This window comes from Balaenoptera borealis (genome assembly GCF_965194805.1).
Source record: "Balaenoptera borealis genome assembly, chromosome: 4".
Taxonomy (NCBI): Eukaryota; Metazoa; Chordata; class Mammalia; order Artiodactyla; family Balaenopteridae; genus Balaenoptera; species Balaenoptera borealis.
In genome coordinates, this window is record NC_138861.1 from 83609502 (window position 1) to 83633561 (window position 24060).

General features: G+C 35.5%; 1 protein-coding gene across 21 annotated transcripts in view; it reads right to left on the bottom strand.

The window, feature by feature from the left end:
- Positions 1–24060, bottom strand: part of GRXCR1 (glutaredoxin and cysteine rich domain containing 1) — a 364232-nt gene that overhangs the window by 262092 nt on the left and 78080 nt on the right. For 12 of the 21 annotated variants that reach the window (XR_014244108.1, XR_014244109.1, XR_014244110.1 and 9 more), the window contains one exon: positions 23057–23464. The exons of the other annotated variants lie outside the window; for them this stretch is intronic. The gene's annotated coding sequence lies outside the window, so the exon portion shown is untranslated. The remainder of the gene's footprint in view (positions 1–23056; positions 23465–24060) is intronic. 21 annotated transcript variants of the gene reach the window in all.

A 24060-nucleotide genomic window follows, 5' to 3' on the forward strand; every position in this document is an offset into this window, starting at 1 on the left:
GTTCCTGTCTTGAGAAATTTCCTTTAGTTCTTGTTTCCTTGCTCCACCCAAAACCATTGACTTCTTCCTATTTCAAGATGTCGTTCTCCAATCTTTCAGTTTGCCAATAAATTTCCTTTTTTGCCTAAGCTGACCAACGTTTGTTTCTTTGCAATCAAAAAAAACCTTAGCTAAGTGATATACCAAGCCAGGATCTCAACCCAGGGCAGCCCAAAATCCAAAGCCCACGCACTAAACCAATAAATTATACTGTCTCTTAAAAAGTCACATTAAGTATTAAAATGTACAGTGCTTCTCTTATCCAACCTGCAGCTGTATTAATCTATGATCCACCCATTAGTTCATATGGTAACTTCTTCCTTCTAAAAACAAATGTGAAAATTATTTCTTATGTGATAATTCAGAAATTATCTTAAGTGCCATGGATTTAAGGGGAATCATTGAGTCATTTGAGAAATTGAACTGTAGAGCTGATAAGAACCTATGAGATCATTTTCACCTAACTTTGTATAAATAGAAGTTTCATAATAATTTAATGAAAACAGCATCTGGCAGACTTAAACATTCTTCTTTCAATTGGTATAGAAGCCAACTACCCCACTGCTTAGATGCAATGTATTACAGACAAGTCTCACCACGTACAAACTGTAAACACAGACTACAAAGACAAAATTTATCTTTCTCAGCTTTGTTTCAAATTTAAGAAATATCCAGGCTCTGCTAAGTAAGCAAGCTTATTATTCCAGTGGCCCCTTGTGTAGCCTAAGCAATCATCCTGGACATCAAACAGCAGGAAGCTTTTGGAAAGAAAAGAGGAAAAAGGTTCAGCCACAGTTTAATTTCCTCTCTAATTCCAAAGGAATATATTCACTGAGCTCCTTGGGAAAGGAACTTTCTTCCACTCTGTCAACACTTTTTTGTTTGTACTAGATGAAAAAGAGACACAACAAATTGACATGGGCCCTTAGATTCACAATTTTCTGAAGAAGGGCTTGCAGGAATGGGTATGTGTTGCATGTGAGAGGAGCGGAGGGAACCAGAGCAATGGGTTCCTGCATGTGTCTGGACCTGTTACCACTCACCCCAACGTATGGCCAGTTTTCCATGAAAGAGAAAAAATGCACGTCGACTGAAAAAAATGCACAACCCGCAAGTTGAGAATCATGTTTTATTCGGTGGACTTGCTGAGGACATGAGCCTGGAAGACAGCCTCTCAGCTTGCTCTGAGGGACTGCTCCTAAGAAGTATGAGAGGAGCCAGGATATATACAGGAGTTTCTGCAACAAAAACCAGGTAGTCGGAACATCAGAAGATTACTGTTAAAGAAAACCAGACATCTCAAGTTAATGAATTTAGTGCTTTTCTATATATAGGAAGATGCAAGAGTCTGGCCTCACTGAAATCAATCCTTTGATATGATATATCTGGCCTTGATATCAAAGGCAAGTATCCTGTTTTTCTCCATCCTGAATCCCCTCAAGGTGCACAGTCGTGGGCGGCTACAGTGGCTGATGGCTTGATGACTGCAATATCCTTTGTTTACTGATATGGCAGGTGACATTTCCACATGCAAAACAAGTAAATCACATTGGATTGTGTATTTAGGATAAATGATATTTTCAAAATTCCATGCAACATGCAAAAGGCACTCACATTTATTAAAAATCATTCTCCCCACTCCAGGGTTGAAAGATTCTTTCATTTGGCAGGTACTTTTTTTTAGCACTTTGAAGAACTATGTTCAGCAGGTATTGAGCTCAAATCAATACCTCACTTACTGTGAAGTTCCAAGCTGGAGGATCATCATATAAAACACAATAGGGTCCTTCTAGTAATGCTGATAACCCAATCTTGTTGAATGTGCACAAGTGGAAACCACAGAACACTGAATTTCATCAAATGTAAGATGCTATCAGCATGCAGGTTTTATAAATTTAAGTTTTAGCAAAGTAAATAAAGACAAATTGATCACATAATTAATGTGATGACTATTTTTGTTGAATATGTGACTGTTTGGAATCATATAAATATTATAAATGACATGGTCTAATGTAATGAATTCCGTCCAATTAGAAGTTTTAAAAAACCGTATCCTAAAAAATTAGAAGAATGAAAATTACTGGCATAGAATCTCCTCAGAAATCTCAAATGGAATTATCTGATGGATCTGGAACACCATTAGAGAAATTTCTATTCACTTCTTTGAAGATCTTTAGAGAGAAGTTTAGATGTCTTGGTATAATGGGACAGGAGCCTTCTATGAAAACATTGAAAGAAGAAATATCAATAACGACATGGCCCAAGAATATCACCTTTACCCTAAGAGTTGCTACTTTTAATATTTTCATTTACAATTTATTTCAAAAGGTGGTCTAATATTTTTTACTGCATGAACAAACTTTCATCAAAATGGCCTTTCTACAGAATACATTTCTCTTCAGTTTGCAAAGATGATATTCTATTCTTAAGCAAGCAATTCTGGTTTTATATTTGTAGCACCATTAAATAGAACTGGAGAGGTAACTTTTTTTGTACGTTTTTGTTGTAAATTTTGCTACTTCAAACTTTTTTTGTGGCTGCCAAAGGGAAAAAAATAAGAAACAAAATCAATGTTTGTATTCAAACTTGGAAATATGATGAGAAGATATGGTGTGTGTATGTGTGCGTGTGTGTTGTTCTTTTGTTTGGCCTACTTTCTAGAATGTAAGCTTATGATACATATACTTACAGATAGCTCCTTCTCCTCCTATTACAGAGATTAACAATCCCTTTCTCTCAATAAACACAGAAGCTATCATTTATTGAGTAGTTATTATGTGCTCAGTGCCATACTAAGCTCTTTAGACTCATACAAGAACTCTATGACAAAGTCATATTAAAACGGTGAAAACCTTTACAATATTCATTTAAGAAGTATTTATTGAGCAACTACTGTGAGACATTATTCTGGGCTTTGATGATATAAGAGTAAACAAAAAAACACAAAGCTACTGCTCTCATAAAAATAACAAAAATAGAGAGAAAAAGCATCCACAGATGAAAGAGTATCTTTAAAGTACGACAATTTGATTGAAAACAAATCGGCAGTTACAATGGAAGACAGAAAATTCTGAGAAAATGTATTCAAAAAATACATTCGAAAATCAATCTAGAATTGTATGTCCAACAAAATTATCATCCGATAATGAGGGCAAAACATGTAAATCATTAGGAAAACAAACTGTTTCTTCTATTAATAGATTCTAAATAAAAGCACTTAAAATATACTTCTAGAAGAGGACAAATTAGCCATAAACGGAGGTCAGAAAAGCATACAAGAAGGGTGAACAAAGCAGATTCCACAAAATACCAATAACAATGGTGGTGGCCATATTATTATTTGTGTACAGATATTACCTAACCCACCTTAAAAATAATATCTACAAACATACATCAATATTTTATTATTATTATGTTATATATTATGTATATATTATTATGAGGAAATTTTCCTCTCAAAAATTAATCTGAATGTAGAACCATTTATATGAAGAGAAAATAAAGTCCCATTTTCTTTTAAGCATAATTATGAATAATGGCTTCTTCTAGGCTCTGCTGTTTTAATCAATTGCAATTTTTATTACCTTTTTTTAATGCTCAAATTGTCACAAATTAGCCAGTGAGAACTCTTTTTAAGCTAGCTTCTGAGTCCTGTCAACACCATATCAGAACATTTCAAAGCACACTTGCCTGCTGGCAACAAAAATTTCTAGCCTAATCTTGAAAACTCTCCTCCCCAAGGCATAGAATTAGCTCCTCCTAGAAGCATTGATATTTTTAGTTGAGTTTTACCATTTCTCTGTGATATCCCTACTTGAAATTTTAACTCCTCACAAAACTGTAATTAAACCTCCTTACTTTTATAATGTGATGAACTAAATAATCTTTACCATTTTTATTAAAATTTATATAATCACTTGATTTTTTTAAACTCTGTCAATAAAAACTGTCTAAAACACAGTGCTAACATTTTGAGTGATTTGCAATATTTTTATTCTGCTATGAGTTTATGTACTCAAACGCCATTTCAGCCCAATATTTCTAATTATTTCCAGGAAGTTTCATAATTTTTCTAATTTTTATAGAGCAGTGTATTTCTAAAGCTGTCATTGTCTTTAGTAAGTTGTAATTACTTTTCTTTTAATTATGAGACAAAAATTTTAAATCAACTACTTAACAAATGCCAAGATATATACTTTATCCACCCATACATGAGACAAAAAAATGAAAATCTTTGGTTGTTCATTATTTTAATTAAAATAAGAAAAGCATTATATCTGTAAACAATAAGGCAAATTAAAATTGGAAAAAATTTCAGTTTTCACTTGGAGAGAAACAGATTCTGATGCATGCTGAAAGACATAATTCATCATGGAAGTTCAATATCTAAGCCCTCACAGAAAAAGCATCTTCAGATCCCTTTGATGATACTTATGTGGGCAAATGGTACCCTCTGGTGCAAGACTGATTGAAACTGACACTTTCAACTTCATGCTCAAATTGGAAAAAGGTCCCCTAAGGATAGAGGAGCAATACTCAATTAAAGATGTCTGATTGTTAGAGAAAATGATACTGATTATCTTGCCTCTGAACCTCAAATTAATTATGCAAGATAATTCTCTACAATTTAAGATTGCCTCTATTATGTGATTTATTAGAACTACCTTGAACCTCCTGGCCACTTAACATATGGCTTTTCAAAAGTAATTGAGAATATTCTATTGTATCTAGATGGGTGGGATGGGGGAAGGTGGGAGGGAGGTCCCAGAGGGAGGGGATATAGGTATACATATAGCTGATTCACTTCATTGTACAGCAGAAACTAACACAACATTGTAAAGCAATTTTACTCCAATAAAAAAAAAAAGGTAATTGAGCAATGTGTTTCTTTTTCTAGCTGGAATTTATTTAAAAGTGTTGGACAATAACTTGAGATATATCATCTAGACACATTAATATTTATAATCTAGGTTTAGCTTTGCCAAAACAAAGCTGCAATTAGAATCCAAGTTTTCACCAAATCATTCAGATTTTTATAGTTTAAAAACCAAAAGTAATTTTTGCTGAATCTGAAATGATAAATAATTTGTCCCAAACCATTGCCTTAAGGTCCTATAGTAATTACAATGGGAGAGCAAAGCGAAGAGATTGAATCTATATTAAAAGGTAGGCTTTCCTAAGGTTGTTTCTATGCTAGTATCATCAGTCAATACATAATTAAATGTTTTGATAGAGTACAAAATGTGATTTTTTTTTCCTGAGACAAAACAGAAATACCAAATAGGTTGTGTTGCATGCACCAATTCCAATTATCTGATACTGAGTAACTCCAGGACCGTGTTGAGGATTCTGAGAAAGAATCTGTGGCTCAGAGTCCAATATTAGCTGGGAGTGGAGGACTGGATACATATTTTTGGCCATCCTGACTCCAAAAGAACTGAAAAGAGTTCCTTAGGACATTACCTCTACCTTTCAAAATATTAACGAATATTCTTTTCTACTTTGAATTAAGATATCTAACACATTTTGATTTCTATAAATACCTTTGAAACTAAATTTTTATTATATCCAACTACATGTAATTTAATTTAATAGGAAAAAAAATTTCACTGAGTGCCTACCAAAAGCCCTTATGTCTGGAACTGGGAATAAAACAGTGGACAAAATAGACACAATTTTGCCCTCTCTGGGCTCTCAAATTAGCAGGAAGGTAATAATTTTGATAATAATTGTCTAAATAGGCAAAAATCCTCAACAAAATATTAGCAAACCAAATCCAACAATATATAAAGAGGATCATACACCATGATCAAGTTGGATTCATTCCAGGGTCATAAGGATGATTTAACATACACAAATCAATCAGTGTGATACAACACATCAACACAAGGAAAGATAAAAACCACATAAACATCTCAGTAGATGCAGAAAAAGCATTTGACAAAATTCAACATCCATTCATTCTGTATACAAAACAGAAAAAAGACTCACAAACAGAAAACAAACTTATGATTACCAAAGGTGAAAGGGAAGGGGGAGAGACAAATTAGAGTACAGGATTAACAGATAAAAACTACTATACTTAAAATAGAGAAGCAACAATTCCCTATAGCACAGGGAATTATACCCAATATTTTGTAATTATCTAAAATAGACTATAATCTTCAAAAAACCCCCACGAATCACTGTGCTGTATACCTGAAACTAACACAATATTGTAATTCAACTATACTTAAATAAAAAATAAAAATAAAAAAATAACAATCTAAATGAATGGTTGTATCATGCTTTGCAATGTATTTTTAAACATTAACCTTCCTTGAATTCTTTGGAAAAGCCAATTCGTTCATGATGTACTTTTTCAACACATTGTGAGATTTGGTTTGCTAATATTTTGTTCAGGAATTTTGCATCTATTTTCACAAGGAAGAATGACTTTTAATCATCCATTATCAATAAAATCCTTATTTGATTTTGGCATCATGATAATTTACCCTCATTAAATTATTTGTAAGATGTCACTTGTTTTATTTTGTTTTATTTTCTGGAAGGATTTATGGTTTTGGAATTAATTGTTTCTTGATGATGTGTCATAACTTGCCTTTTAATTGATCTAGATCTGTAGTTTGTTCAGTTTGGGTTTTCATTTTGGCTTTTTATATAGAAGGGGGATAGATTTTTAAACACTGATCTAGTTTCTTTAGAGGTTACAGGTCTACTATGATTTTCTTTTATTTCTACTTGATTCAGTATTGCTAAGTAATTTTCTGTGTGAAATTGTCCATTACATGTAAATTTTTTACATAAGATTGTACATTGTTCATGTATGTGCAATTTTATTTTGTATGTTAGATGTTTTTCTCTCCCTGTCCCTTTATAAATTTCACCAGGGTATATCAATTAACACTGAATTACCTTTTTTTTTTTAACAATTAAAATCAATTTGGCCAATTATTTTGGCTTCATACCAAAAGGCATAAAATTGCCAAGAAATGGTAAGCCTTTTCTTGGTAATCCATTCTTTTAATATTAAGCTTCTCAGTTATTAAAGTATATTTGTAATTATTCTATGTTCAGCACCCATGAAAAGCAGCCATTCTTTCTTTCTTTTTTTTTTTTTTTAAACATCTTTATTGAAGTATAATTGCCTTACAATGGTGTGTTAGCTTCTGCTTTATAACAAAGTGAATCAGTTATACATATAAAATATGTTCCCATTTCTCCTCCCTCTTGCATCTCCCTCCCTCCCACCCTCCCTATCCCACCCCTCTAGGTGGTCACAAAGCACCGAGATGATCTCCCTGTGCTATGCGGCTGCTTCCCACTAGTTATCTGTTTTACATTTGGTAGTGTATATATGTCCATGACACTCTCTTACCCTGTCACATCTCACCCCACCCCCTCCCCATATCCTCAAGTCCATTCTCTAGTAGGTCTGTGTCTTTATTCCCGTCTTGCCACTAGGTTCTTCGTGGCCTTTTTTTTTTTTTTTCCCTTAGATTCCGTATATATGTGTTAGCATACTGTATTTGTTTTTCTCTTTCTGACTTACTTCACTCTGTATGACAGACTCTAACTCCATCCACCTCATTACAAATACCTCCATTTCATTTCTTTTTATGGCTGAGTAATATTCCATTGTATATATGTGCCACATCTTCTTTATCCATTCATCTGTCGATGGACATTTAGGTTGCTTCCATGTCCTGGCTATTGTAAATAGAGCTGCAATGAACATTTTGGTACATGACTCTTTTTGACCTATGGTTTTCTCAGGGTATATGCCCAGTAGTGGGATTGCTGGGTCGTATGGTAGTTCTATTTGTAGTTTTTTTAAGGAACCTCCATACTGTTCTCCATAGTGGCTGATTCAATTTACATTCCCACCAACAGTGCAAGAGTGTTCCCTTTCCTCCACACCCTCTCCAGCATTTATTGTTTCTAGATTTTTTGATGATGGCCATTCTGACCGGTGTGAGATGATACCTCATTGTAGTTTTGATTTGCATTTCTCTAATGATTAATGATGTTGAGCATTCTTTCATGTGTCTGTAGGCCATCTGTATATCTTCTTTGGAGAAATGTCTATTTAGGTCTTCTGCCCATTTTTGGATTGGGTTGTTCGTTTTTTTGTTATTGAGCTGCATGAGCTGCTTGTAAATCTTGGAGATTAATCCTTTGTCAGTTGCTTCATTTGCAAATATTTTCTCCCATTCTGATGGTTGCCTTTTGGTCTTGTTTATGGTTTCCTTTGCTGTGCAAAAGCTTTTAAGTTTCATTAGGTCCCATTTGTTTATTTGTGTTCTTATTTCCATTTCTCTGGGAGCTGGGTCAAAAAGAATCTTGCTGTGATGTATGTCATAGAGTGTTCTGCCTATGTTTTCCTCTAAGAGTTTGATAGTGTCTGCCCTTACACTTAGGTCTTTAATCCATTTTGAGTTTATTTTTGTGCATGGTGTCAGGGAGTGTTCTAATTTCATACTTTTACATGTACCTGTCCAATTTTCCCAGCACCACTTATTGAAGAGGCTGTCTTTTCTCCACTGTATATGCTTGCCTCCTTTATCAAAGATAAGGTGACCATATGTGTGTGGGTTTATCTCTGGGCTTTCTATCCTGTTCCATTGATCTATATTTCTGTTTTTGTGCCAGCACCAAACTGTCTTGATTACTGAAGCTTTGTAATATAGTCTGAAGTCAGGGAGCCTGATTCCCCCAGCTCCATTTTTCGTTCTCAAGATTGCTTTGGCTATTCGGGGTCTTTTGTGTTTCCATACAAATTGTGAAATTTTTTGTTCTAGTTCTGTGAAAAATGCCAGTGGTAGTTTGATAGGGATTGCATTGAATCTGTAGATTGCTTTGGGTAGTAGAGTCATTTTCACAATGTTGATTCTTCCAATCCAGGAACATGGTATATCTCTCCATCTATTTGTATCATCTTTAATTTCTTTCATCAGTGTCTTATAATTTTCTGCATACAGGTCTTTTGTCTCCTTAGGTAGGTTTATTCCTAAGTATTTTATTCTTTTTGTTGCAATGGTAAATGGGAGTGTTTTCTTAATTTCACTTTCAGATTTTTTGTCATTAGTGTATAGAAATGCAAGAGATTTCTGTGCATTAATTTTGTATCCTGCTACTTTACCAAATTCATTGATTAGCTCTAGGAGTTTTCTGGTAGCATCTTTAGGATTCTCTATGTATAGTATCATGTCATCTGCAAATAGTGACAGCTTTACTTCTTCTTTTCCGATTTGGAGTCCTTTTATTTCTTTTTCTTCTCTGATTGCTGTGGCTAACACTTCCAAAACTATGTTGAATAACAGTGGTGAGAGTGGGCAACCTTGTCTTGTTCCTGATCTTAGTGGAAATGGTTTCAGTTCTTCACCACTGAGGACAATGTTGGCTGTGGGTTTGTCATATATGGCCTTTATTATGTTGAGGAAAGTTCCCTCTATGCCTACTTTCTGCAGGGCTTTTATCATAAATGGGTGTTGAATTTTGTCGAAAGCTTTTTCTGCATCTATTGAGATGATCATATGGTTTTTCTCCTTCAATTTGTTAATATGGTGTATCACGTTGATTGATTTGCGTATATTGAAGAATCCTTGCATTCCTGGGATAAACCCCACTTGATCATGGTGTATGATCCTTTTAATGTGCTGTTGGATCATTCTTTCATTTTGATGAAATAAATTTTCATCTCTTTTTCATTGCCAATAATAGATGATGTTTCCTTTCTAGAGCCTTTCTTCTTAAATCTTTATTCACAAGTCCTATATTTCTCTTTGATTCATTCCTTTGAACTCTTTCTAGGGTCTCTCTGTATCTTTTAAATTTTGAAACAGAGAACTTAATATTAAACTCTAGAACTACCTGACCAATGGTGTATAAAATAAAAAAAAATGATCTTAGGAACCCAAACACTCAATATGTTGTCTTCATTAATACCGCTTTAGAAGCCTTGAATAAGGAGATTATGCAAAGTGGGAGAGCGGAGGCAAAGGCCTCCTGCACAGAGGAAATCTTGACCACAGACACACTTCCTCATCACCTCTTTTCTTATTAAGACCTCAGAGACTGTGCCCTCTGTTTTCTTGTGTGCTACCACGTACTTCTTCCAAATAGAGTTTTCCATGATCCTAAACAACTCAGAGCTTTCTCACAGTTTTTGCAGATTTCCTAGGGGTTTGCATTGCAAAAACAAGGAAACTGACTAAGATAACCTTAACTAATCATAAGGATTTTATATTTTCAATAAGTCACTGAGCAAAATGACACCAACACCTCTAAGACCTGTGAAGAAAACTATGCCTCCAACTCTTTGGCTCTCTCTCTTCATTCTCTCTTTGGTTCTGGAGAGAACATGAGATAAATATATTTTATCTCAGCAGGCATGAGATAAATATATTTTGTTTCTAGGACTGGTGATCCTGATATGGATGATAAAAGTTAATTATATCTTAATTACCCACTTATCCCTTTGCGGGGGCGGGGGCAATAAAGGAGATCACAGTTCTTTGCACACAGCAGTCTCTCAATAAACATCTGTTGAATGAATGAACTAATGACAAACAAGTTAAAGATGGCATTGGATCCTTGGAATCACAAGGTCCAGGTAAGTTTCCTCTACATTTTAAGAAATAGACTTTTATACGTTTGTTTTTGCTTCTGCTTCATGAAAGTAAATTATAATGATCTTAGTCATCATTCTCAGAAAAGGGATGACAATTTATTTTTCTTTCAAGAATAATTAACTCAAAAAAAATTAAAGTTCACAGAGGCAACCTAAGATATTAGGAAAGTAGCTGGTTTTTTTTTTTTTTTTAAGAAATTTACAAAACCATGGCAATACAAATCCTTTTTGGAATAAGGCAACATTATAAATCTATAAATTAAAATATTTTACTCATCCATTTTTAATTATAATAGGAACAGAAAAAATATATTCAGTTAATATAAGTATAATCTTTGTCTAGGTTAGGAATACAATGAAAGGGTTATAGGTGGAAATAGAGATGAAAGCAACAGAGATCAAGAAGGTGGAGGCAGAGGGAAAATAATGGAGGGAAAAGAAAGATAGAAACATAGATAGAAAGCAGCAAGAATTGAAAGACAGAAGTGTTCCCTCTTAAAAGCTTTTTAAACAATTACTGCTATAGGCTGTTAAAGTTGGGCTATGGTGTTCCCCCAGTAGGATTAAACAGTGATGTCAAATTTTGAATTTTCCTAAAGAGTCAAAGGACAATAAGCTATGAGCTGGAAGTTTCCCATAATTTAAAGACTGCAATAAAAATTTAATATTCATTTGGGGAGAGAAATACGTATTTCCTACTCTATCAGTTATAAACAAGTTTAGCTGCAAGTAAAGAAACCACGATTAAGAGTAGCTTAAACAGTTTCTTTTTTTCCTCACAGAACAAGAAGTTCAGGGCAAGGCAGTAGCTGGTGTTCACTGACTGCTCAATGACGTTATTGAGGATTCAGGAACTTTTTTCTCTTTGTTCCAGGGCCCTGGCCACAATAAAAGACCTTCCTCTCACCATTGTGGCCTCCAGGTCTCTAGATAGCTCCTGAACCAGCAGGCCTGATGTCAAGGAAAGAAGAGTGCGACTGGAGAAAAATAATAAAGAACAAGACCAAAGGGGCCTTCCCGTGTGCCTGTCCCTCCTTATCAGAGAAGCCATGGCAGCTGGGACACCTCGCTCAGCCCGCTTGTGCTTACATCTCATAGGCCAGTACCACGTTCCCTAGGGAGAAGGGCTTGTGTATGGGGATGGCGTGGTAAACCACCATGTTCACCACAGTCACATTTTTAAGAGTTCTTTTTATTTTGCCTGGGGTCACACTTTAATGAAGAGGACAACAGCTGTTTTTCTCTTGGCAGTCATATTCCAGTGATCTGGCAGCAAGCAGAAGAAAGATTTTCCTATACATGAAATTTTGTTCAGGGGTAAATATATTTAGTCTTGCTATTATACTCATTCATTCAAAGATACATTCCAATTTACATGAGGTAGATATCATAATCGAATGCAGAGCAGGCCCTTGAAATTCCAAAATGCAAGCACAACACATGAAAATTTTCCAATTCTGCCAGGTCCTTACAGTTTAAAATGTAAAACACTAAGCTGTTTGCTGCAAGCAAACTTGACTCTTCATAAATTTAATTTGTCATCTAAGTCTCACAACAGAAATATTTGCCCCTGTGTATACTCAGTGAATACAACTGAAGATGAATATCCTCATTTTCTCTTACGAAGACTCAGGAAAACACAGGTTTGTTAGGCAAATTATGCACTCTTTCCAGGCTCTCTGGACAATAAATATAATTCAAATTTAGTATCCCTGATGATTAGCATATATATACACACACACATATATATATATATATATATATATTTTTATATATATAAACTATATATATGAGCATATATATAAACTAGTATACATATGATTAGTATATATATTTGTATATATAAACTATATAAATAAGTATATATATACTAATACATATATGATGATTAGTATATATAAACTAGTCTTTACATATATAAACTAATATATTACTATATATAAAAATATATAATATATAATAAATATTAGTTTATATACAGTAAACTATATAAACTGATATATATGATGATTTATATATATAAATAAATGAGTATACTAGTTTATAAGCTATATAAATAAGTATACATAGATATAAACTAGTATATATAAACTAGTATATATATTAGTATATATAGTTATATATATAAACTATCATAGATAAAGGTTTCTGGGAGATAAAGTTTCATAAATTCATAGCACAGTATAAATAGCATTTATCATGTATTTTAATAATTACATATAGAGAGTATATATACATATATAGCATTCATATATTCTCAGGGGGTGTAAAATATTAGACTATAAGGATATCTACCAAATTTACCAAGCTATTAACAGTAGTGCTCTTTTCTGGGTGGTGGAATAAAGGTATTTTGTGTTTGGGGCACGTGCACGCATGCACACTGGCACTTTACTATGGCTATATGATTATTACTAACAAAATTCTTATTACGTTATATTAGAAATGCTTGCATGTCAGTCTCTCCCATTAGCTGTAATCTCTATAAGGATTCAAGGATCTTGTCACTTATTTCTATATCCATACTTTCCAGAATAGTACCTGGAAATTAGTAGGTGCTTGCTGTTCTCAGAATAAATTAATGGAAGAATGAGTTTGATTTGGGACTTTCTCATTCAGGTCAGTGTCTGTCCATTCGTTCAAGTACTCTAACCAGGATTGGATGATCCACGTTCCTGTGCTTGTGCTAATATGTTAGAGGTGCTTCCAACTAAAAACTGTCACTTGCCATCTGGTTCTACAAGCATGAAGTCACTAGCCACTGTAGTCGCTGACCTTCAACATACCCTGAAAGGAGTTCAAGGTGAAGATCAGGAATGAGGCTCTCCGTGCTCTGGGAAAAACTGGCAGAACAGGCCATCAGATAGATATTTTCAGGAGAAGATTTTATGAGCCCAATTTCTTGCATCTTCTCATACCTAGAAAAGCACTAAAATCATTAATGGAGACATCTGGCTCCTCATGACTAGCAGCAACCTTCTGCCAAAATGTGTGCTTGACTGCATGTATCCACCTTCACTAAAATCACGTACATACTGACCTTCCCCCCACCTCTTTGGAGCAGTTCCTCGGAGCTATCTGAATGGCTGTCTCTGGGCTATCGTCCTCATTTGACCCCAAAGAAAACTTAACTCACAACTCTCATGTTGTGCTTTTTTTTTTTTAAGTGCTAACATTTTTAAAAGAAAACAAAAAATGAATCACTTAATATCCTTCAGATGCCCCTGAGAATAACATGACTTCACATTCCTAACATTGCCTTAGGTCCCATGATCATATAGAAGTTGATACCAAATGCTGACCTATCACTATTGAGAATCCCATCTAAAACTGCCTTCAAGTACTGCTGCCAGATGCCAATATTGACCTGGACCATTCATTATTTTATTTTTTTATTCAGAAAAAAAGCAGCATTTTTATCAACATTTCTTAAAATTACTTGGAAGTAAAAGAACTACTTTAAAACATAAAATGGTCAGGTCTAAGATTTGATTTGATTTACAAACTAATAAATTAGTCTGTTGTTCTTTCCTGGATGCTTGTAGAAGAGACAAAACTCCTGAGTCAGAGAAAAAGGGTTTTGTTACTCATGGCACAGCAAACAGCTGGAGCATCAGTATATTTACAATGGTTCTTCTTGCCCCCAGATCTCACAAGGAGATGGGGAGGGGGCCAGATGGATGCTATACATGCAGAGTATGCGCATCCCACCTGAGAAACGCTGAGATTGGGGAATCCACCACTTTTATAGAAAGGAGTGAACTAGCTTACTCTTTGTGTGGGTGTAGAAGGAGATATCACCTCATCTCTCAAGATTACCAACTGCATAAACAGCCCTGAAAAATGGCCCCAGTAAACAGCAGTTAGGGCCTTACAATCTTAGCACACTCAGCAAGATATAAAGGACAGCAAGTGGCCTACAAAAGACTATCTCTCCCACAAAACTATTATTATATAAGCACAAATAAATCATCGACCAAAATTTGCAAATTTTTATTTATTCTGCAGAGAACACAGAGCAAGCCTATTTCGATGTACTTCAATGCTTGGGTTCCGCTTGGCTTTTATCCCCACCTACTATGACTAGAGCAAAGAGTTGGTGAATGGAATACAAGAAATGAGGCTGCGGCAGAAATCAGGGTCAGAGGATGAAGCGTTTTATGTACCATGATAAACACACTGGACTTATCCAAAGAAAACAGGAGCTATTTGAGGGTTCAAAGTGAGAGATTCGATTTGCATTTTATATAAATGTCATGGAACAGGCAAATATAGAGGCAGGAAGGCTAATTTGGAGGCAGTTGAATGATTGTGGCCTGACCCAAAAAGTAGGAGTTAGGATACAGATAAGAATAGACTTGAGAAATGTTTAAAAGGTAGAACTGTCTCAATTTAGAGTTTAATTGTATACAAGAGGTGAGGAAGAAGAATTTAAGAAAATTGTCTGTTTCTGCCTTAAGCAACCATGTCATGGTGGCACTCCTCCCTAATGTAGAAAGCACAGAGCATGCAGCAAATGAGGGAGTGAAAGCATTTTGTTCTTTTGATACTATAGGGAGTCTGAGACGTACTGGGACATCTGAGATGTTCGACAGAAGCTGGATATGCAGATCTGGTGCTTGGGAGATAAAGCTAGGCTTGTGCCATGGAACTAAATGGTAATTGAAGTCATGAAAGAGAACAAGATCATGTCGGAGTATATGAAGAACAAGAAGAAAAAAAAAAAAAAGTTCAGCTGAGAACCCTTGAAGCACAACCACTCAAAGACAGTCAAAAGATTTAGAATTACAACCAGAAAGAAGAAAATCAAGAATGCAGGACACCATGGGAGCTAAAAGAATATTTCAAGAAAAGAGACATCATTGTCAAGTGCTATGGTGAACTCGAATAACTTCAGAACTTAAAGTGTTTATTCGACTGAATAAGGAGGTCTTGATTTACATTGATATGAGCAGTTTCATTAGAATCGGAGGAAGAAATCCTGTCAATAGAAAGAGAAGTCGAAGTGAGTTGAAAAAATGACAAATGTGTGTGTACATAGGCAACTGTTTCAAGAAGTGTAAAGTATAAATGCAAACAGAGGAAACTTCCAGGGTTTTTTTTGTTTTTTAATGAAAGGAGAGATTTGAATATGCTTTAAATGAACATAGGAAAAAACCAATAGGTAAGGGCAGATTGAAGATGTGGGGATAATACAGGAGAGATAGTCCAAAGAGATGCTAAAGTAGAATTTTCAAAAAGATAAAATCAGGACTCTCATGCAAATATAAAATGAACATGTATCAAAGATGGCCTTCAACTCACTAAACAAAGAGGTAACTCATAAGATATTAAGACCAGCTTAAAGTGATTTGAATAGCTGATTTATTTATAAGTAATTTAATATGGAAATGTAAGGATAAGATTGCTCAGTAAGTGCAAAATGATTAATATCCTGCAAAGCAAAAAACTGAAGCCTTTGGAGTTATCTTTTTACAGAAGAGAAAATGTGGACAGACCATATTTACATCACTATAGGGCAAAATGCATAAGTTAACTATGCATGTAACTTCACTAAGTCATAATAAATTGTGAGGTGAACAAAGTACATTCCCTTAGATAATCCTTGCATGGACCTGTAAAACAATGACCCCATATGATAATAAAAGGACATTCTGTTCACCTTTTGGTGTTATTTACAAGTTCTGAACAATTTTTCTCAAGAGAGAGTAGTTGCTAAGGAAGTAGGAAAGGAAGTTTATCTTCAAGGTCTTGGCAAGTACCAGAAACACTCAAAAAAAAAAAAAGTGAGTTAATGAACAATCCATTTATGAAATTATGGACAGAATCAAGAAAGAGAAAGCAAAAATGGTGAAGGGACCCTGGGATCAGCAACAGTAGCTCCACTAGGTCTGATAACGGAGCAAATGGTTACCATGACCCTTTGAGACCTAAAGCTGTAGACACCAACTGTGGACTTTGATGGAGGAACACATCCAGTGGCAATCCCTCAGCCTGAGGAAGATAATAAAGGAAAGAATATCCCTCATCATTTTCCTGCTCTCCGATCTCTGGTGACTTCCATTGGCGAAATCCAACCTGATACCAGAGGGCAAAGGAGCCTTTATGTAGGTCCTATAGCTCACTCTCCTGGGACATAAAGCAATGACTGATCAATTGGTACTATACCAAAAGGATCCTCTTGATAGATTCTAATATTCATGGATGTAGTGTCTCATCACATTCTGATTACAAATTAATACATTCTTTTATTGCTTCTCAGGAAAGGAAACAGATGGCAAATGGTTATGATTGGAATAAATCCATTTGTAAGCTATGATGTCCAAGATTATTTCAGGTCAATGTGAAATCAATAAACTTTGTATTCATATCTATATAATTTTTTCATAAATTAACCAAATTAGCAAAACTTTCTCAGTGTATCAAATGTTGTCATTAGTTCTGAGAAAAGGAAATATGGTAACTAGCAACATTCCATGACACTAACATGGTCTGTTAATTAACAAATATTTGAAGAACTCTCATCTATTTATCAACTGAAAGGGGGAAGTAGTATATGCTATTGCTAATTGTTTTACTAGGAATATCAGCTGCATCTATGTTGCATCTATGTTGTATTCTTCAATACCTATGTCATAAATCAATTAGAAACCTAAAATGAAGAGTTCCTCAAATGTGGAAACATAAAGCATAAACTCTTAGTTTTGCTTTACAGATAAGGTCATAGAAAGATTAAGTGGTTTACAAAAGCTTTTATACAAATTCTAATAGCAGCATTATCCACAATAGCTAAAAAGAGGGAAAAGCTCAAATATCTACCAACTGCTAAATGGATGAATAAAATGTGGTATATCCACATAATGGAATATTATTTGGTAATAAAAAGGAATGAAGTACTGATACATGCTCTACCAGGGATGAACCTTGAAAACATTACATTAAGTGAAATTTATATGAAATGTCCAGAATAGGCAAATCTATAGAGACAGAAAGTAGCTTAGTGGTTGCCAGGTTTGGGGGCAGAGTGAATAAACAGTGACTGCTAATGGGTATTAGGTTTCTTTGGGGATAATGAAATGTTCTCAAGTTAGATTGTGACAATTGTATAATTCTGTGAATATACTATAAAGCACTAAATTGTATACTTTAAATGAGTGAATGGTATGAAATGTAAATGATGTTTTAATAAAGCTATTTTTAAAAAGTAAAAATTGTCTTGTTCAAAATTGCAGGAATAATTAGTGAAGTCAGAACTGTAATCCACACTTTCCCAACCAATACAATTCTTTTTTCTCACCTTGCTGTTGTCTTGTGTGTAACACAGTTACTTTTTACTCCCTTATTTTCTGAAAATCTTCATTGCTTTTTGGCCACTTTTGTATTTTTATTTAGTTCTCTTTCTTTCCTCCCATTTCTTAACTTCCTCAAGAGCTCTCACACTGTCCTTCCCAGCTGTTAAATGACCTACATTTTAATGATCACGACTCAGTTTTATTTCTTATGGCTGCACATCAGGGTGACTTCTGATAATATTAATCTAATTCTTCCACAAAAGAGACATTTGGGACTAAGCATATGAAACTTGATGGGCAAGACTTTCGAGAAGAAGATGACTTTAGCAGGATGTGAGCAGCAGGTGGGAAACCACTGAACAAAAGAATGATTCTGTTGCTGGAATCTTATTACATTCATAGAAATGAGAGACTTGCAAAGGTTGTTTAACTTGATACTATTACCCGGGAGATTGACTTACAGCTGGTGTGTGAGAAATGCCATTTTCCAGATGACTTCCTCTCCTGTTACAAAGTCTGGCTATGGCCCCTGCAAAGTGCTGGATCTGCTCCATGTTTGGGTGTTTGAGACACTTGTCTTTCCCCTCTGTGCTGACTTTTTCCACTCATCTTTTTTTAATTTTAAGTGTTCTACTGTAGGAAGATTAATTCTTCTCCATTGAGTTCCAGGTCTTTTTGAATATATGTGCAGCCATTGTGATAATTCCAACTGGGTCAGAGAGAAGGCATAAGGTAAATGGTAGTACACACTATTAAAGAAAGCCACAAGGTAATATATTGTCTCTCTCTGCAGTACATGACTGGATAGAGTCCTCAAATTTAAGAAATAAAAATGGACATTTCCTTGTCCATTATTGTCAATCTCTAGAAATGTCATTAAATGTGATTAACAGGTGATTTTTTTCTTTTTTTCCAAATGAAAATGTCCAGTGTGAATCTTTCACTGGTTTAAATTGTAAATTACATTTTTTTTCCCCATTTTTAAAGACATTCTCTGGTGGCTTTAAGCAGCTTTTATTCACTTACTGTCCATGGTTATTCATTTTCCATTAATCCTGAATTATTTGGGGGAATCGCTCAACTTTTATGGGAAAAATATGTTAATATTGGTAAGTTCGTGTCTTTTAACCTAACACATAGCAGTAAATATATAGTACAACTTGTTATAAGTTGTGGAGGGAAGAGGAAAGAAAGGAGAAGACAGAAGATTGCTCTGGTTACAGACATAGTAGAAGTAACACCCCAAAGTGAAGCCTTTGTGACACTGTCATATTTCACAAAGTTAAAAGGGTAGGAGTAGGAAGCAAACAATGTTAGTTGCCTACCCATCTTCTCCCTTCTTTCTTGCTAACAGAAGCCCACTGTGTTTGGGTTGACAGTGTGCCCAGCCCCAAGGACTGAATCATGGGTTAGTCTTGCCAATAATGATTTTAATGTCTCCTTTTGATTCCTTCTTATTTGGGATAATGGTATGTCATAATGATGCTTAGAACTTCAGCAGCCATCTTGCCACCATGATGCAATAAAGGAGGACAAAAATTAAATGTGCTTAATAACAGAAAGGGTCAAAGAAATTGGGTCTTTGATGACATCACTGCACTGATGAACTAGATGTCCTGCCTCCTCCAGACTCTTTGTAATATAAGAGAAGAAAGATGTCTCAAATGATCGTTGGGTGTTTATTAATTGCAGACCTACGCATCCTAACTGAAACAGTATCAGAGCATTTTCATACCATCAAGAACATATATGATGCTCAAGATTATAAGAAAAGTTAAGCTTTTGATCAGGCTTAAATAATAGAAGCATTTCATCAAGCTCAACTGCCCTCTCCAAGTGGGTGAGGCAGTTTATTTTCTCAGATATGCCCTGCTGTTTGATGAGATGATCTTACTTTATACTCTTTTTTTAAATTTATACTTCTGGTTATCACTACACACAGCATAGAAGACATACCTAAGTACCTAAAAGGAGAGGGCACATTTCATATTTACAGACAAATCCTGGTTGCAGAGCAGAGCTGGAGCCTAGGAATGTGTAGCCATGCTAAATAATATGCATCCTATTCCCTTTGCCCATCTCCCACTCATACCTCATCCACACACTTTAATTCAATAATGAAAATAAATAGTATAAAAAAAGTGCCAACACATTAAACACAGTTTTTATACATCTGTCTTGATTTCCTGAGTAGGGAGTTTATAATAGAAATACAATGACTATGGCCTTCTATCATTTTTCTCTTAACACTTTGATCTGCAGAGTTCTTAGGAACAGAAAGATGGTCTATCAGAATCATTAACTGGATGATGTTAAGCTTATAGTCATGCAGCTAGTAGTTGCTGAGCACCTATAACGTATCAGGGTTTCTATTAAGTCCTGAGGTGGAAGGCGTGATTACCACCATCAGTTTCTCACAGATGGGAATAAAACCTAGTTATGTACCCCCAAAATTGCATCCCATTGTGGTAGAGTGCTATAACAAAGATTTGGGGACAGAGAAAAGAGATGCAAGACTCAGATGGGGGTGGTTGGGAAGGCTTAGGATGGTAGAAACTCGCACTGAATCTTGAAGGACTAAGTGGAACTTTCTAGATGAGGAGAGAAGGATATTTACCAGCAGTTGGAACTGGATGTGCAAAGATAGCAAGGTAACAGAGAAGCAAGCAGCTAATTATGGCAGGCTCAGTGAGGGATCCACGTGAGGGAGAAGGAGCAGATGGGAAGGGAGGGAATTTTTGTCTATATGAAAGTTTAACACCAAAGGAGATAGGAAGACCTTGGGGGATTTTAGGCAAGGAAGTAAAAGATCATTCTGGCGGCTTAGGATAAAATGAATTAAAATGAAGAGAGTCTGGAGGTAGAAAGAAAATAATTCCAACAAACAATTACAACAGTGGCATTGGGTATAAATCAAGAAATTTCAAGAGACAGTCTAAAGGATTTGGTGATCAATTGAATGTAAGGGTAACAGCTCCACGGAGGGTTTGAGGATAACTCACATATTCTGACAACCAACTGGGATGGACAGTTATGACATACTTTATGATATAAAATAAAAATGAGTTTTGTGTTTAGGGGAAGAAGGAAGCAACAAATATACTTTTCACAGTGTCGAGTCTGAGGAGCTTATGGTTTATTCAGAACTGTCCAAAAGATCAGAGGTTCCTTAGCTTCCAGATTTCACATACCAGCAAAATTTCCAAATAAACACGAGGGACCAATTTAAGACTGCCAATTTTTCATTTTGCTAAGTCAGGATACGTTTTTTAAAAAATCTATCCACTGACATCAATACCTCATTTTTATAAAAGGATATTTCAACACCAAAAACTGAGTGAATCTTAATATAAAAGGCAATTTATTAAATTACGTAAACTTGACTTCATTTTAAAACTGCGCGGAAAAGTCCTTCTTTTAAATTAATTAATTTATTTATTTGGCTGAGACAGGTCTTAGCTGCGGCACGCGGGATCTTCGTTGTGGCACATGGGCTTCTCTAGTTGCGGTGCACAGGCTTCTCTGGTTGCAGCGCGCAGGCTTCTCTCTAGTTGTGGCGCACAGGCTCCAGAGTGTGCAGGCTCAGTAGTTGTGGCGCGCGGGCTTAGCTGCCCTGTGGCATGTGGGATCTTAGTTTCCTGACCAGGGATAGAACCGCATCCCCTGCACTGGTGGAAGGTGGATTCTTAACCACTGGACCACCAGGGAAGTCCCAAAATGTCCTTATTTTTTTTCAGTTCCTCTTTTACCAACATAATCCTCATCACTGACTTACAAGAGACCACAAATTAGCACTAAAACCACTGAAATAGTTTGTACATATAGAGATTTGGGGTCCAATAGAGAAGCGTTAGTTGAAGATGTAGAATCATAAGCATATTATTTGAAATTGACAAAACAGATAATCATAAGTACTATTTATTCACCATCTTCTATGAGTCAAGCACTAATGTAAGGGCTTTACATAATTTCTCATTTCAAAATCTCAACAATTCTGAAAGGTAAGAGAGGGTAGTTCATTTACAGATGAAGAAATTGAGACTGAAGATATTAAGTTGCCCAAGATCACAAAGCAGAAAGTGGCAGAGCTAATAACCAAGATTTCTCTAACTTGAAGTTCTCTATTTTTAAGTGTGATGTTAAACTGCTACCTTGGAAAGAATATATAGAATGAGACAGGGCATCAAGGATGGAACTCTAAGGAATACTGACACTTAAGATGATGCTCCAAAAGAAAAGAGCCTAGAAAAGGAAAATAAATAGGGTCATGTGAAACAAAGGAGAGGAGAATTTACAAAAGAAATGTGTTGTCAAAAATTCCAAATATCATGGAGAAGGTAAATATAAATTAAATATGCATAAAAATTTTTATACAAATTGAAGTGAAAAAATTATACACTGTATTTTCTTTTAATAAAGTCTGTTAGTAATACTCATCAGTCCTGCTGACCCTTTCACGTGCTCAGCAGTCACTCAGTTACTAGAATTAGGAACTTACTCTACAACCATGTATCTAACCCCTTTTGCAAGTCGGAAACCAACCTGGACATCTTTTTGGTAGTGGCCCATTGTAAGGGTCTTAATCTGGATTACCTGAGCAGTTGGATTAGCTAGCATTTGAACTCCTGACCCTGGTACTTAAATAAATCTTTCAGGATCAAATCAAACCACATTCAAATTTATATAATGTCTCTTATTCAGGATAAGTTCCTCTAACTAGAAAGTTTTTTAAAGTGTAATTTGTAATTTAGGAACTATGGATGTAGAGTAATGTTTGCTACAATCTTATAGCCTGTTCTAAAATTTCGATTATAAAAGCTGCTTCTAACAGGCACAAAGATTTGAAATGCAATTACAATATGCTATCACCAGGAGGCACTGATACATTGATACCAGGGTTTGAATAATTAAGCCAATACATTGTATAAGTTTAAGACAATCACTTTTATTAAGTCCTAACAGAGATTTCCAATCATGAATTCTTTACCCCTTATATGCCTGTCATAAATTATTGCCTCTCAGGTCCAAATTCTTTCTATTTCCCTGCTCTGTGAAAATGGGCCCTTTAAATATTTTCCACTGTCAACCGTACCATGTCACACTTCGTCAGTAGAGATTGCTGGAGGGACATTACAGGGGGAAAGAGTTTTGCCTCCTGCTTCTCATGTGCTCACTTCTGCACAGACTTCTGCAGCACATGCCTAGTGCCCAGGTCCTACAGCTCAGGCAGCTTCCAGCACCAGGTTCCTACGGTGTGTCCAGCTTCTCCAGAGCCAGGTTCCTGCAGAGTGGTCAGGAGAAGAGTGACACCACCTTTGGGCAGTTTTGTAGCATTGCTTCAGGTGAGATACTTCCTCACGAACAACTTTCCCTGGATCGCTAGAGAAAGGCAGCTTCCTGAGAGCAGATTTCCAGCAAACTCCCCCAGGGTAGCATCACAGTGACTTTTCTGACATCCAGTGAGGACTGTGCCTTCTGCAGTAGGTTCCAGATCTCAATCCTGGAGTGTGGAGAGGGGGGGGATGAGTGGGAGCTCTTCCTTGGGTGATCTTCTCAGCCCTATGGATAAGGACTGCTCCTTATACCCATTATACTGTATTCTTTAGAGTTCTCTTTACTTCTCACCAGTGAAAGAAGCATTGCTCCAATCTCTTATTAGAGTTAGTGATTCTTTATATTAAATTTTCCCTGTCCAAGTTACTTCATGATTTTTCTCTCCTGATAAGATGCATACTGATAAAATCCAGTTACACTTACCTTTATTAAAATAACCAAAGAAATTAAAATAATAGTAACTCTATAAATTTCAAAGATGATAATTTAACATCACACCTTTTAAAGAAATAAATAATTCAAATAGTACCTTTCCCATGAAATATTAACTTTGCCAGTTCACCATGTTTCCCAAGAGGAAGTCAAACATCTTTTCTGGCGGGCTTTCCTTAACCTTAAATTTCCTCAATATTAAAGGAGGAAAGAGGAAGACAACTGAAAGAATCTTATTGAGAACCTATCACAGCCTAGAGGTCTATACATCTCGTCTGTCTGAATCCCACAATGACCCAAAGAGTAAGTGTTATTATTTCAATTTTAGTC